Below are 6,140 nucleotides of genomic sequence, written 5' to 3' on the forward strand. Positions count from 1 at the left end.
AGCCTTATGCTAGTCTGGGTTTTTACAGAATGAATCTGGAGGAAATCATAGGCTGGAGGAGGAGACAGCTATAACCCAAGGACTGTAATGCTAAATACACTGATCCTTAGTTTGAAAATGCTGCAGGGCTTTAAGGGCAAAGAGGGGGCAGGACTCTATGTCACCCTCTGCTGGGAGCATCAGGAAGGTATTTTAGCTTGGGCTGGTTGGTTTGTTTCTGGTTTTTACAAGAACACCAAAAATACTTTATTAGCTCTCAAAAAAGCAGCCATCACAAGGCACATGAAGTAGAAACATACCTTAGCAGTCAAAGGGTTAGGGTTATATACAATTATAGCTGTTTTTCTTTTGTAGCCTTGCCCATAGCCAGAGGGATGTAAACTAACATTCTGCAGCACCGGTCAGGAAACTCAGGGACACTCGCCAGTGGTTCTGAGCACATTAACAAAAAGACTCCATTCTTGTGAAAGAATCCATTCTTGTGAATGGATTCGACCACCTTAGTGACAAATGTCTAGGATAGAACTGTAAATTCAGTTCAATACTACGAAGCAAACACTAAAACTTGATATTACTTCCCAATAGTTCACTCAAGTAGTATCTCGTACTATTCTGAGTGACAAAAGGGTGCAAATAAACTTATTTACAGATACAATGGTTGAACAGTCCCTTTTAAATCTGCAATTTAGGGGGCGCCTGGGTGGCTCAGTCGGTTGAGCGTCCGACTTCGGCTCAGGTCACGACATCACGGTCCGTGAGTTCGAGCCCCGCGTCGGGCTCTGTGCTGACAGCTCAGAGCCTGGAGCCTGTTTCAGATTCTGTGTCTCCCTCTCTCTCTGACCCTCCCCCATTCATGTTCTGTCTCTCTCTGTCTCAAAAATAAATAAACGTTAAAAAAAAATTTTTTTTAAAAATAAATCTGCAATTTAGGTTTCAGGTTCTCCATTAAAAAGTAACTGCCCTGAAACTCGATAAATTGTACTTAAGCAACTTGGCTATTAGGGTTTACAACAAAGAGAGAAATACCGCCCTCCGAATTATTAATTACAGTTTAACAATTACTTCAACATCAGCAGCCACTGGAGTTACTATTATCTGATTTGTCTGGGCAGTGTCTAGTCTCACTTTCTCTTTGGTTCACAAAACTATCATGGGACTAGGAACTCAGCATGGGAATCAATGATTAGACTTACACACGTCAACTTAAAAGTCACACACAGGGGGCACCTGGGTGGCTCAGTCGGTTGAGCATCCGACTGCTGCTCAGGTCATGATCTCACGGTTCATGGGCTCAAGCCCCATGTCGGCCTTTGCACTGGCAGCGTGGAGCCTGCTTCAGATTCTTTCTCTCTCTGCCCCTCCTCCACTCGCTCTCTCTCTCAAAAATAAACACACATTAAAAAAAAATGTTTAAAAAGTCACACACAGGATTACATTGCAACAGCTGTTCCAAATGTCTGTTTTTTAGTTTGGGGTGGAGGGAGTGCGGGTTGTTGTTCTTGTTTGGTGTTTATTTCATAGCCATAAACTTAACTCTGCAATCCAGCTAGACTCAGAGGAGGGTAAGGAAAATATGGGTCCCACAGAACTGCAGTGAGAACACAAAGATTAAAGGGTATTTCGAGCAGATGGGGACAACGGGGTAGCTCCCGGCTACAGAAGGAATAGTCTTACAGCGAAGACAAAAACACGAGTCAAATTTATTAGATTTGTCCACAGTTTGCAATGACGATCTTCTTGCCGGCCTTGCCATGCCTGGAGCCGAAGTGTTCCGTGGCTTCCTGGATATTCCTGCCCTCTCTCACCTTGTCCAAGACCACAAGCCCGTCACCCAATCGCTCAGCGTTGGCAACGCAGATGAAGAACTGGGAAGCGTTTGTTTGGGTCCAGTACTTGCCATGGACAAGATGCCAGGACCCGTGTGCTTCACGGGTGAAATTCTCATCATCAAATTTCTCCCCATAGATGGACTCACGGCCAGTGCCATTACAGCACGTGAAGTCACCACCCTGGCACATAAATCCCGGAATAAGCCTGTGAAGGCAGGAGCCTTTATAATCAAAGCCTTGCTCCCCAGTGCTCGGAGCACTAAAGTTCTCTGCTATCTTTGGAACAGAGATGCGGCCCCACGGCTCGCTGTCACCGCCAATGTCAAAGAACGCCACTGTGGGGTTGATCATGGCTGGACGGCCTGAAACGTCCGTTTTAAGTTAAGGCACTCATTGAACTATTAGTAGCTAAGGGCTTTAAATAAAATTCTACTACCAACTTGGGGCACCTGGGGGGCTCAGTCGGTCGAGCGTCAGACCTTGGCTCAGGGGATGATCTCACCGTCGTGAATACAAGCCCTGCGCCAGGCTCTGGGCCTACAGCTCAGAGCCTGGAGCCTGCTTCAGATCGTGTCGTCTTCTCTCTCTGCCCCTCCCCTGCTCGCACTCTGTCTCTCTCTCTCTTAAAAAAATTAATTAACATTAAAAAAAAAAAACACCTTTACTACCAACTTTATAAATCTGAAATTTTGATGAGTGTTATTTAGAAAACCAGTTTACTTAACAGTTCACTTAACCTTTTGCAGAAGCGACAAGGAGACTGAATATAAACTATATCAACACTTAAGTGAACTGTACTATGCCCTTGTGGCCAGAAAATCGCATTTTTTTTTTTTTTCCTAAAAGGAAAGCAGTCTTTATTTTTCGGACTTCCAAAGCCTACTTTATGTAACTAAAAGCACCACTGCTTTTGGAAGATTATAGAGAAATTCTTTTTAAAAAAATAACTTAAAAATTAGCCATACTCGGGGTGCCTGGGTGGCTCAGTCAGTTAAGCATCCAACTTCAACTCAGGTCATGATCTCACGGTTTGTGGGTTTGAGCCCCGCATCGGGCTCTGTGCTGACAGCTCAGAGCCTGGAGCCTGTCTGAGATTCTGTGTGTCACTCTCTCTCTGCCCTTCCCCAGCTCGCACTCTGTCTGGCTCAAAAATAAACATTAAAAAAAAATTAGTCATACTGTTGAAACACTCACCCAATATAAATAATTCACTCTTCAATAAGAAATAGAATTATTTTTTAAATTTTTTTTAACATTTATTTATTTTTGAGAGACAGAGAGAGATAGAGGGCAAGTGGGGGAGGGGCAGAGAGAGAAGGAGACTCAGAATCCCAGCAGGCTCCAGGCTCCCAGCTGCCAGCACAGAGCCCGACGCAGGGCTCGAGCTCACGGACTGCGAGATCATGAGCTGAGCTGAAGTCGGCCACTCAGCCAACTGAGCCACCCAGGTGCCCCAGAAATAGAATTCTTTATAGCAAGTGCCCCAGAGTTGCGTCACTCAGTTACCGCAGATATTAAAAACCAATCTGTTAAATCGGCAAGATGTTTCTGTAGCCTTACTGAACACCTGTAGCTCTATCCTCTGTTGCCTCAATAGGCACCGCGCTTACCTAAGTAACAGCAGATCACATCTGACAGGTACTAACGCTAAGCTTGTACACTGTACTGACCAAGCCTAACATAGACATGTGTGCTTGCCTCACATGGACATGTGTCCGATGCACGTAAAAGCAGATCTAGTTAATGCCCTTTGGGAACAGGAGAGTTTACTTTGCCTTGACTGGTTCTTGTTCTAAGCAAGGAACTCTCAACCTTTCATTTATAATGATACTCTTTAAAAAAAAAAAAAAAACAATCCCATGACATTGACGGTAAAGGGAGCCCATCAGTTCCATCACATGTAGTGTTTCTGCACATTACTGCTTGGCAGATATGTTGCAGGCTAAAAGGCAAAGTCCTATTTAGTGATATCGTAAGCAATGGCTCGAAATACATGTAAGAACTGGGGTCTTTTTCATGTTCCAAAAATCCTGTTAACAGCGGAGGAGTGAAATAGACACAGGGCGTGAACATCAAAATCAAAGTTGGGGTTCCAGTGTTCAATTTGGGCATGAAGGGATCTGCTGTAGCCTTGGAAGCTCACGGAGAAGAGGGAGTCCTTTTGCCCAGAGCCCCTGAGCAAAAATGCAGCTTTCCCTTCAGGAAGGGTTTCCGGGGCGCCTGGGTGGCTCAGTCGGTTGAGTGTCCAAATTCAGCTCAGGTCATGATCTCACAGTTTGCGGGTTCGAGCCCCGTGTTGGGCTGTGTGCTGATAGCTCAGAGCCTGGAGCCTGCTTTGGATTCTCTCTCTCTCTCTCTCTCTCTCTCTCTCTCTCTCTCTCTCTCTCCTGCCCCTCCCCTGCTTGTACTCTGTCTCAAAAATAATTTTTTTTTTTTTAAAAAAGGGCTTCTGCTTTGGAACACTCTCCAGCAACGGGGATTCCCTGTAATCAGAAAAAAATTAGACAGGAGGCAGTGGACGTAACCAATCTGTGGATAGCTATCTCCAGATACCTGACGTTGCTTCTGCCTACGTGACTGCAAACACAGGGTGGTTGTGTCCTCTTCTGTGTCACAACTAGCTTGTGAAATGGCAAAACCGTCCCCACTTATTTCAGGCATTCCAGCAGCTAACTTCGGTCCCACTTAATATAACCAACTAGCCTGTGCAGTGGCTTCAATGGATGTATTTGTGTATTAGGAGGGGTGTCAACCTTCTGCAATACTAAGCCACCTTCTTTTTCTAAGCTTATCTTCTTTATCCTCTATAGAAGCCAAATATGGATCAAATGTATCAAAAAAAAAAATGTTGAATGTGGTTTCACAGGGGCTGAATGCTTATGTAATCAAATGCCATTTTGGAGCTAAATCTGAGCCAGCAGGAAAAGGGCATTTTCAGGATTTAGAAAGGTGTATTAAAAGGCTTGATTCAGACAGGTGTATTTTTCTTTTTTAGAAAAGAAGGGCTTTAACTACTTGTTGTAAGTTCTCGTGGGAAAACACAAGCCCACAGTTCTTGCAACCTTTGTCCCACAGACTGACTTCCTTTCAGGGGTCCAAACAAAGGGACATATTGAAATACTGGTGTCTGGGGCACCTGGGTGGCTCAGTCGGTTAACTCTGACTTCAGCTCAGGTCATGATCTCATGGGCCATGAGTTTGAGCCCTGTGTCGGGCTCTGTGCTACCATCTCAGAGTCTGGACCCTGCTTCTGATTCTGTGTGTGTTGTGTCTCTCTCTCTGCCCCTCTCCCACTTGTGCTCTGTCTCTCTCTCTCAAAAATAAATATTAAACACACACACACACACACATGTATATATATTGAAATACTGGTGTCTGGATTGAGCAAGTAAACAACGTTAATGACCAGGTAGCACATCTTTATGCAAATCAGGTAATTAAAAAAGTTTTTTTTAATGCTTATTTATTTTTGAGAGAGAGACAATGTGAGCAGGGGAGGGGCGGAGAGAGAGGGAGACACAGAATCCGAAGCAGGCTCCAGGCCAGCTCTGAGCTGTCGGCACAGAGCGCAATGCGGAGCTTGAACCCATGAGCTGTGAGATCACAACCTGAGCTGAAGCCAGACGCTTAACCAACTGAGCTACCCAGGCGCCCGCAAGCCAGATAGTTTCAAATTATTTGGTTTTGATAAAATTCAATGAGCGCCTCCTGGAATTGTCAGTTGATGGGTCATTAAGACAAGCTTTGGTGATGGTTACTGCATGATTTTTGGCAAATTCTTTGGAAGGAGTTGCCAAAGAACTCCGAGAATTACATTGCTGATGGCAAAACTCTTTTTATTCCCATCTACTTGTTTTATACAAGCCAATTGTCTTGGCCATTACCAAAAAAAAAATAGGAACAGAACGACACAGGACCCGTTGAGAAAAATCACCTCCCTTCTACTGAGGTAGTATTTGCAACAAGACTTCATTTATCAAAAAATGATGCTGTACGTTATTTTGATTAATTCTGCAATAAGAATCCTTGTAATAATAGGTAGAAAGTTTTTAGAAGACTATGATCACAGGAAATGTTTTTTTTTTCTTTTCAACGTTTTTTTTTTATTTTATTTTTGGGACAGAGAGAGACACAGCATGAACGGGGAGGGGCAGAGAGAGGGGGAGACACAGAATCGGAAACAGGCTCCAGGCTCCGAGCCATCAGCCCAGAGCCTGACGTGGGGCTCGAACTCACAGACCGCGAGATCGTGACCTGGCTGAAGTCGGACGCTTAACCGACTGCGCCACCCAGGCGCCCCAGGAAATGTTT

The 6,140-nt window shown here is 44.6% G+C and overlaps 2 pseudogenes; both read right to left on the reverse strand.

Moving 5' to 3' along the window:
* Positions 1-1,703: 1,703 nt before the first annotated feature.
* LOC128777832 (peptidyl-prolyl cis-trans isomerase A-like) lies at positions 1,704-2,180 on the reverse strand (annotated as a pseudogene).
* A 1,415-nt stretch (positions 2,181-3,595) lies between these two features.
* On the reverse strand, positions 3,596-5,247 carry LOC109271379 (suppressor of cytokine signaling 5-like; annotated as a pseudogene).
* Between the last annotated feature and the right edge of the window lie 893 nt (positions 5,248-6,140).

Source organism: Panthera pardus, unplaced genomic scaffold (genome assembly GCF_024362965.1).
Source record: "Panthera pardus isolate Hobbes unplaced genomic scaffold, ASM2436296v1 HiC_scaffold_17, whole genome shotgun sequence".
Taxonomy (NCBI): Eukaryota; Metazoa; Chordata; class Mammalia; order Carnivora; family Felidae; genus Panthera; species Panthera pardus.